Here is a 10207-nt window from a genome sequence, read left to right on the forward strand (position 1 = left end):
TTTCCACAGTGGCTGCTCCTGTCTGCATTCCCACCAGGAATGTACTAAGGTTCCCTTGTCTCCACAACCTGACCAGCATTTGTTTGTTGATTTGTTTATGATGACCATTCTGACCAGTATGAAGTGGTATCTCATTGTGTTTTTAATTTGCATCTCTCTGATGGTTAGTGATGCTGAGCATCCTTTCTTATGTCCCTGGGCCCTCTGTGTGTCCTCCTTAGAGACGTGTCTGTACAGGTCCTTTGCCCACTTTTTAATTGGATTGTCTGTCTTCCTGGAGTGAAGTCATGGGACAGTGTTGCATGACAATTAAATGAGGTAATGTACATAAAATGCTTAATACTGATTCTGAAAGAAGACAGAAAACTGTACTTGAACAACAATTAAAATAAAATAAAAAAAGAATATGTAATTATTAAAATGACCATAGTCTGTACATCTGCCTCCCTCTGGTAAGGGCACCATTACCATGGACACCATTGTATTTTTTACGACCATTGTCGTATCTGTAATAAGGGTAGTGATATTTTTAAATTTAGTCTGGATGGTTAAAACAATATATTCTAGATCATAGTCTAAATTTAGATAGAACTTTGGTTTTGTTTTTGCCTCATTAGCCTCTTATTGGGTTATTCTGTTTCCTATGAAAATTATTGGACCTTTATCTGCCTATATCTACTACAAGCCTTTTTGTTGAAGGATTTTAGTCCTATCTCTTTGTGGGTTACCCAAATATTAAAATAAATTATTCTGATGTTTGAAGTTAATGTAAAATATTATCAACAACTTTATTCTTGTATTATGCTCTGTGCCTTTGAATGCTGGGCTAATGAAAACAAATTGTTTTATCTAACATTTGTGCCTTATAGTTTATGATTAATAGAGAAAATGCTCTATAATTTATAGAGTATTTCTGTACACACTATCTCATTTTTTATTCACATCTGAGTAAGAAGTTCCCCCTTTTTTCTAAAGTATGAATGGAAACACTGAGAGAGAGAAAATTGCATAGACTTCTGTGTCCATGTCCCTTTATTTAACAAATAATTGTGGAGCAACTAATGTATAGCAAGAGCAGTTCTAGGTGTTATAATAGTTTTTAAAAAGGCAGACTAAAACCATTGTCCTCCTGGCTGGCATAGCTCAGTGGATTGAGCACGGGCTGTGAACCAAAGTGTTGCAGGTTCGATTCCCAGTCAGGGCACATGCCTGGGTTGCAGTCCATGCCCCCCAGCAACCACACATTGATGTTTCTCTCTCTCTCTCTCTCCCTCCCTTCCCTCTCTAAAAAATAAATAAATAAAATCTTAAAAAAAATCATTGTCCTTTGCAGTTTGCAATATCATGGGGATAGATTAAAAATAAATTATTAAATATGTTGTTTGTGTTGTATGTAGTGTGGTTATATAGACAAAACACATTATGAAATGTAGTGCCCAGTTTGTATCTCATTTTTTCCTTTTTGTTTTTCATCAGTAGAAACTATTGTTTCAAACATAATCTTAAGCAGAATAAAATAGATTAAAATGAGGCTGCATAAGCTGAAGTGAGAGCCAAGAACTGTATTGTTCAATTTTCCCCTTCATCAATCTGCAGCTTTCTGTAGGTGCCTTTTCAGATCATTAGAAATCCTTGAAATAGTCCTGGCTAGCATAGCTCAGTGGATTGAGTGTGGGCTGCGAACCAAAGTGTCACAGGTTCAATTCCCAGACAGGGTACATGCCTGAGTTGCAGGCCATGACCCCCAGCAACTGCACATTGATGTTTCTCTCTCTCTATCTCCCTCCCTTCCTTCTCTAAAAAAATAATAAGTAAATAAAATCTTTTAAAAAAAGAAATCCTTGAAATAAGTTTCATACTATATTAATAGCTTAAATAAAAAAGGAATTTAATAAGCTTTATAAAAAGTTTATTAAAAATAGAAACAGGCTCATAGATACAGAGAACAGACTGACAGCTGTCAGGCCAGAAGGTTAGGGGGCTTTGTGAAAAAAGGCCAGGGAATTAAACAACAACAACAAACCTCATAGACAAAATAAGGTGTTTAACAGAGGAATGAGGGGGTGGTAGATGGAGGTAGAAGAAGGTAAAGGGAAGATAAATGGTGATGGAAGGAAAGTTGACTCGGGGTGTTGAACACATAATGCAATATACATGTGATGTATTATAGAATTATACCCCCAAAACCCATATGATTTTATTAACCAATATCATTCCAATAATTTCAATTAAAAACAAAAACTTGTATAGAATTATTTTGTTGTTTCTTATGAAAGACCTTAGGAATAAATTACTACTATCTCTCAACCATTCTCCTGGAGGAGTCTACACTTTGTATAGATTTACATATCTTAGTGAAATATGTAAACATTTTGGAATACTGTTTGAACATGTTTATTTACAAAGATATCAATCAGATGAAGCAACTAAGTCTACCAATTTAATTGCTTCTCACAAAATCATCAAGTTAACTTTCCAAAATCAAGTATAAACCAAAAACAGAAATATAAGTGTTTTAAGGACATTTTGAATGTTTTGCCACTAGTAGTCAAGTTAGTGAAGCAAAGTATATTCCTAAATACTAATATAATGTTCTACTTGTTATCTCAGTATTCTTCCTCTTCTGGGGCAAAATTAAATCAAATATTATTTTTATTTAAAAAGATACTTTGTACATTTCTGAGCAATCCTTGCTCAATAACATTCATATTTATATAAACTTGTCATATCCAGTTCAAATGGAATTTCTCTCATAAACATTATCAAAGTAAAAGACTTAAGCCTAATATACTACATAAGAGTACATATAAAATAATTCAGCTTCAAAGTCAAATGACTACATGTGGGAAGAAATAAATTGAGATAATATATTCTTGCTTCTCATTCCACTGTTACAAAATAACAATACTCTAAGTCTAAACACAGATATATTGTGTATATCTACTAGGTTTCTTTTAAAAGTTTAATATTTAATGCTTAACTCCCAGTTCACTGTTACTATTTCTGAACCTACTCTTATGAGTTCATCATTATTTCAATATTATACACAGGCAATTTTATCAATTCATAACCAACATAGATGATTTCACCACAATTTGGGTCTCCAGCTTTGTTTTTTTTTTTTTTTTTTTTATTTCTTCTGTTTGTACGATCTCATCTTTCTTAGTCTTATTTTCATGACATTACACTTGATCTCATAATTATAATATTAAATGCCAACACTCCATATTATTTATCTTCCAACCATCATTTCCTATGTTTGCATTTCATTGCCTCTACTACCTTAAGCCTTAAGAGGTGTCAATGGCACTAGTACCCGTAATCCATGGTTTTTGCATCTTTTCATTACTGCTTACTTTGTTCATGACCTCATATCAAACTTTATGTGGATTAATCATTACGTGGATTCAATCATTAAATTTATTCACCTGCTTATATATTCAGTTTTTTCCCCTTCCCTCACTTTATATTACCCACTGAGCTAAAAAGTAACCATCGTTAAATCCATTTTTTCAGCTCCCATACCAGTGTAGTTGAATATGGTTCAAAAACATATATGTACACAGGCATACAGAGTCACACTGTCTGACTCACTTTAATTTCTTAAAAAAACTGAAGTTGTATGGGCCCCATATACTTGCATTTATTTCCCCAGTAAGTTAATCTCTTATTCCACTAGGAGATTCTTCTAGGAGATATTTAACTTCTCTCTCCTTAAACTTTCAACACCTTTCCCATCCTTCCATCTGATTCAATCATGATTCTGCTTTCACATGGAATATGAAAGCAATCAATACAGAAAATAGAATGCTTTCACCATAGCAATTATCCATTTTTTTACTTACCTCTGGGTCATGCACTGTTATTTTACTCCAGATACAATGGGTGATCTAGCCATGCTCCTAGCAATGGTCAAACTCTTCTTGTGCACTCCCTCCCATCTCTTCTTATCTGTTTAAGGACATTGCTCCAGCAACGTTTTCTTTCACCTACTGAGTCAGGTATTTCCTCCCAACTGTGGACTTTTTACCATTAGTACTGGAGGTGATGATGGTGTAAAGGTACTGTGAGTAAATTTTGTATTGAAATACAACATATATATATATATATATATATATAGGAAAATGTACACAAGTTATAAGTATACAAATAATAAGATTCATAGTTTTTTACCAAGTGAGCACAGTGATGTAAACAACACTAAATTCAGAGAAATAATAGAATCAGCACCTTAGAAGTGCTTTTTTGCCCCCTTTATTCACACCCCGCAAATGTTAATAACCATTTAGACTCCTCATACATTTTTTTTTCTATTTCATTTCAGTGAAAATGTATAGTACATGCTTTTTGTGTTGGGTTTCTTTTGCTCAACATAATGTGTGTAAGATTTATCTGCATTACTGTAAGTAGTTGTAGCTCATTCATTTTTATTATTCCATAGTACTCGATGGTGTAAATATGCCAGAATTTATTTACTCCTTTTACTTAGAATGAAGATACAAATTGTTTCCAGTCTGGAATATTATAAATAGTATTCTTATGAAGATCTTGCATGTGAAAAGATACATGCATCTTTTCAGTTACACTGAAGTGTAACTAGAAGTGGAATAACAAATATGTGTGAGTGCACATATATGTATCATATGTAAATGTATATTTAGATTGTATAGATACATATACATGATAGATGAACTCTCAGTATGCTTGTCTGTAAAAGAAACATTCTTAATTGTATGGGAGAATATAAAATATAGTATATAAGACCCATGTGTTTAAATACTTTCAATATGGTTTATTTTCTAAAATATATTTATCTACAGTGTGGAATTTCTCTAGAACTCCAGACTCTGATCTCCATTAGCCAAATCAAGCTTTCCACTTTTTGCTGTCTAACAAATATCTCAAATTAACTTAACCCAAACTGTACTTAATTCCTTTTCCAAAACTTGTTTTCCCTGTAATTCTCTAGTTTACCCCATCTCATAATAGCAATTCCAGTATTTAAAATTCTTTTGGAGATCTTTAATTCATCTTCACCTCTTCCTTTTTTCTCAAACTCTGCTTCGAACAGTATGGCAAATTTTACTAGCTTCACCCTAAATATCCAGAATTTTACCATTTACTATTTACTATTTCTCAACAGCTCCAATATTTAGGTAAATTAATCTTACTTAGGTAAATTAATCACAATGAACTATTCTGATTCAAGTCACCATCATCACTCTACTCAGCCTTGCAATAGTCTTTGACCATTTTCTTGATTTGGTCCTTGACCCTGTCTGTTTAATCTTATCATAGGAGTCAGAGGACACTTATGATTCCATAAAATATACTGGTTTCACTCCATAGTCTACCAATCACACTCCAGGTGAAAGCCAAATCCTTTATAATGGCCTACAAGGCCCAACAAAATTTTCTCCCACCACTTCCCGTTGCTGTTTTGTCTGTGTTTTTGACTATTCTTTCCTGCCATTCTGCATCCTTGCTCTGTTCACCTGTCTCCTGCTGTTCTCCTACACCAGTGTTGCATCAATGTAGACCGTTCACTTTTACCTTCCCAACTGATTGAAATATTCTTCCCTCCAAATACTTGACTTTCTCCCTCACTTTCTTTAGGTCTTTATTACAGTGTCCTCTTTTTTGGGAAGTTTTCCCTGGTGACTCTGTTAAAAACTGCATACAAAACCCAAACCCATCTCCACATGCTTTTTGTTTCGTTCTCCTTATCTGTTTTTTTAATGAACTTCTCTATTCTGATAGAACCTATGCTTTACACATGCCAATAATTTTTTTACTTAGTTCACTTTTTCAAATTTTTATTTTTTATTGTTGTTCATGTACAGTTGTCTCTATTTTCCTCCCACACTTAGTTCACTTTATATTAAACTAGGAATGTTAATATTTTCCATTTGCACTAAACTATGTATTAAGAAAGTGGATGCCATATACTATCTACCTAACATGTTATTGAATAAAACAAATAATTAAAAATGGCTATCTAAGATTTTTCATTGAATACACCTTGTATATATGTAGGCCGCAATCCTAGCCTCCTCACCTTGCCAAGCCAAAAATCATCAAGACACAACTTATAATTCTACACAAGTTAATTGAACTCAGAATAAATATGAGACTGTTTTTATTCCTTTGAGAAAATGATGTTAAATCACATATAAGCATCCTATTGGGATAAGCCAAAGTAAGATTGGCTGTGTGATACTAATGGACATTGTGATTAAACTAATTAAAGCTAATCAACTATTTTATTTACTTATTATACTCTGTTTTAAAAATGAAATACATAAATGAGTTTCTTACAAAGGCTGTATTATAGCTTTATTTAAAAGCTGTTTATAGCTTCATTTCAAATGTTTATAACATAATGATAAATGTATCTATATTTTTCCATTTCAAAACCTAGAAAATGACTTATTATGTGTGTAAACATGGAGGCTTTTTAATGAGCTTCAAGTACATGGAAGATGGGGGCCAGTCATTGACTTGAACAGAATAGATCTTACAATTAGTTTGTGAGGAAAGCTAGTTATCAAAGTCTAAACACAACATTTAACAGATTTATAAAATAGGGTAATTAATATTTATGTGTAACATTTTCCTCATGGTAACTGATACAAATATTTATTTCATTCAATAAGTATTAACTGTGTATCTATTGCATAGCAAGCACTGTGCTTAGTGAGGGTATCTTATCTATGCTTACAAAAGCAGTATTATAAAATATGAGACAAATAATTACATAAATTAAATAATACTTGATAAATTATTGAAAATTCTAAAAAAAATAAATATTACAGCTACTTGTATTTTTTCTATTTTGATTTGGAAGTTGGGTTATTTCCCTTCTTTGAAGAGAACATTCCTAAAATAATACTGAAGACTGAAGTGATAATATGCTGACAACATTGTAAGTTGCATATGCAAAAAGCAGCTTTAGTGTTTGTAGTAGGAGCAGCCTATTTAAAAAATAGTTTGAACCAACCTCAGACAAGGGTTTAATCTCCAAAATATATAAAGAACTTACACGACTCCACTCTAAGAAGACAAGTAACCCAATTAAAAAATGGGCAAAGGACTTGAACAGACACTCCTCCAAGGAGGACATACAGAAAATCCAAAGACACATGAAACGATACTCAATATCGCTAGCCATCAGAGAGATGCAGATTAAAACCACAATGAGATACCACTTCACACCAGTCAGAATGGCCATCATAAACAAAGCAACAAACAACAAGTGTTGGAGAGGCTGTGGAGAAAGGGGGTCCCTAGTGCACTGTTGGTGGGACTGCAGACTGGTACAACCACTATGGAAAGCAGTTTGGAACTTCCTCAGAAAACTAAAAATGGATCTGCCTTTTGACCCTGCAATTCCACTGCTGGGACTCTATCCTAAGAACACTAAAACACCAATACAAAAGAACCTATGCGTCCCAATGTTCATAGCAGCACAATTTACAATAGCTAAGTGCTGGAAGCAACCTAGATGCCCATCAGTAAATGAATGGATCAAAAAACTATGGTACATTTACACAATGGAATTCTATGCAGCAGAAAGAAAGAAGGAGCTCCTACCCTTTGCAACAGCATGGATGGAGCTGGAAAACATTATGCTAAGCGAAACAAGCCAGGCAGTGAAAGACAAATACCACATGATATCACCTTTAACAGGAATCTAAACAACAAAACAAAACAAAAAAAAACCTAGCAAAATATAACCAAAGACACTGAAATAGGGGATAGTCTGACAGTGACCAGAGGGGAGAGAAGAGGGAATTTCAGGGGGGGATGGGTAGGGTTTACAGGAACAAATTCGGAGGACACATGGACAAAAACTAGGGGTGGGGGTTAATGGAGGGGAAGGGCGGAGGGTTGGGTGGGTGGGCTGGAATGGGAGTAGGGGGGAGAAAACTGTACTTGAACAATGATTAAAATAAAAAAATTAAAAAAAAAATTTGAACCATACATTAGCACTAGGTTATCATTTATTCACTTATTTATGTATATATTTAATTAATGCTTATTAGTAGCCATGGAAAGCCAGTATGCTAGTAATTGGAATAATGAAAGAAGAGTAAAAAATTGAATTATATAAGGTTGGTTATAATTTACTAATAGATTTTATATATCAGTCACGGTGATAAATGCTTTAAGCAAGTTATCTCATGTAATTCTCTCAGTAGCCCAGTAAGATTGGCTGTCAGTGTATCTATCACAGTGAGCATGGATTTGAAAGGGAGATTTCTAGATCCCCAGATCTGCCATTTGTGTAAGTTAATAGCTATCTGAATTTGGGCACATTAATTAACATTGATGAGCTTTTTCAGTAAATTGTGGAAATAACAAATTCCATCTCGGACAAGTGAGGCAATAAGTATAAAGGGATTTACATACCCAATTCTTCTTTTTTTCACACAATGCTAAATAAATGTTATGAGAGTGTGGGCTTAATAAAGGAGGCTTATTAGCCCTCTTTTAAAGACAAAGAAATTTTGTCCCAGAGAGCAGCAGTCCCCAAACCTTTTTGGCATCAGGGACCAGTTTCATGGAAGCTGGGGTATCAAGAGGCAGAGTTCAGCTGAGCTTCACTCAGGTCCATGGCCCTGGAGTTTGGGGACCCCAGCCAGAGAGAGTAAAGGTGGTCAATATCCTCTATTTGTTAAGTAACAGAACTCGTATTTAAACCACAGAACACCTAGCTCCATTGACTGTGCTTGTAACCAGCCCTCCACATCGCCTTGGTTTCTGACTTTAAAATGTTTTTAATCCTTCTTTGTGAGAAAGCTATACAGTGTTAATCAGATATTAAAATGAGATTCTTTTTCTCATGAGTTTTGAGCAAAGACCAAGAACAATGCAATCAATAAGGGCAGGTGCCAGAGTACGAGTACAGAACATGCTCAGAGATTATGAAAATAATTCTACCAACATCAGCTCTTCATCTGTCTTTCAAAATGGTTAAAATTGAAATGACTGGAAAGTATTTTTCTTCTGAAGAGTGTTGTCAGTAGGCTGTATGTTCCTTCATGAAGGAAAGTGAGAGTACGTTTTCTGCAACATAAGGTTGCAGAGGGAGTTTCTGCAACTTAAGGTTGGGAGTTTCAACTGAAACTTTTGGAGAACTTGACATGAGCCTGAGGTTTTAGGGGAGCACAATATAGGACCTAACTTTATTGTAAAAAACTTAAGTGTAGATGACAGGCTAGCTGGGTTTTAGATGGAGTGAGTATAACAGGGAGGGTTCTACTTGGAGGCCTAATTACAGCAGGGCCAAGAAGGCCCAGTAAGTGTGTGTGTGTTTTTACAAGATTTTATTCATTTATTTTAGAGAGAAGGGAATGGGCAGAGAGAGGGAAAGAAACATCAATGTGTAAGAGATACACTGATTGCTTGCCTCTCAGATGCCCTCAACTGGGGACCCCCGACCTGCAAACAGGCATATGCCCTGACTGGGAATCAAACCAGCAACACTTTGGTTCCCAGGCTGGCACTCAATCCTTTGAGCCACACCAGCCAGGGCCAGGTGTGTTTTTAAGAGGACCACTTAGAAGGGCAAAGATATAATCCTCAAACTCTGGGGATAGTGGGCAAACAACAGTGGGCACAGAGAAAGTAGAGACACTATTCATTTCATATTAAATTATTTTATTTATTTTTTTCAGAAGAAGATTCTATGAAGAACCAAAAATAGTGTGCAATGAGATGAACCTGAATTATACATCTGTCACCAGAAGCTATTTGGATCAATTACAATTGTACCAGTCAAGTACAATATTTTTGATCACTGTCTTTCCCCTACCTTAGCTCCGATTTGGAGAGGCCAGATATTATAACTAGTTTAGTAAATTGAGGACATAAGTAGGACTGGTGAAAATATTGACCCTACACCTCCCTACCTCTAAAATCACCACTGAAACTTCTGACCAGGACTGGAGAAATGTTCAAATGGTAAGAGATCAGAATTGTGATATTGTATTGGCTAGAACTTAAATATAAAATGAGTCTGTTTTTGTGTCTAGACGTAATCAGAATACGTGGGACCTATCAAAAATGCCTTTACCTGACAGATAATTACAATAGGTCAGGGGACACATGAAGATGCATAAATATACATAATTGTTCGGGAAAAGAAGGGTAGCCATAGTCTTTCAGATATGGAGGGGACCAGAAGAAAATGGAATTATCTTCT

Source organism: Phyllostomus discolor, chromosome 5, assembly GCF_004126475.2.
Source record: "Phyllostomus discolor isolate MPI-MPIP mPhyDis1 chromosome 5, mPhyDis1.pri.v3, whole genome shotgun sequence".
Taxonomy (NCBI): domain Eukaryota; kingdom Metazoa; phylum Chordata; class Mammalia; order Chiroptera; family Phyllostomidae; genus Phyllostomus; species Phyllostomus discolor.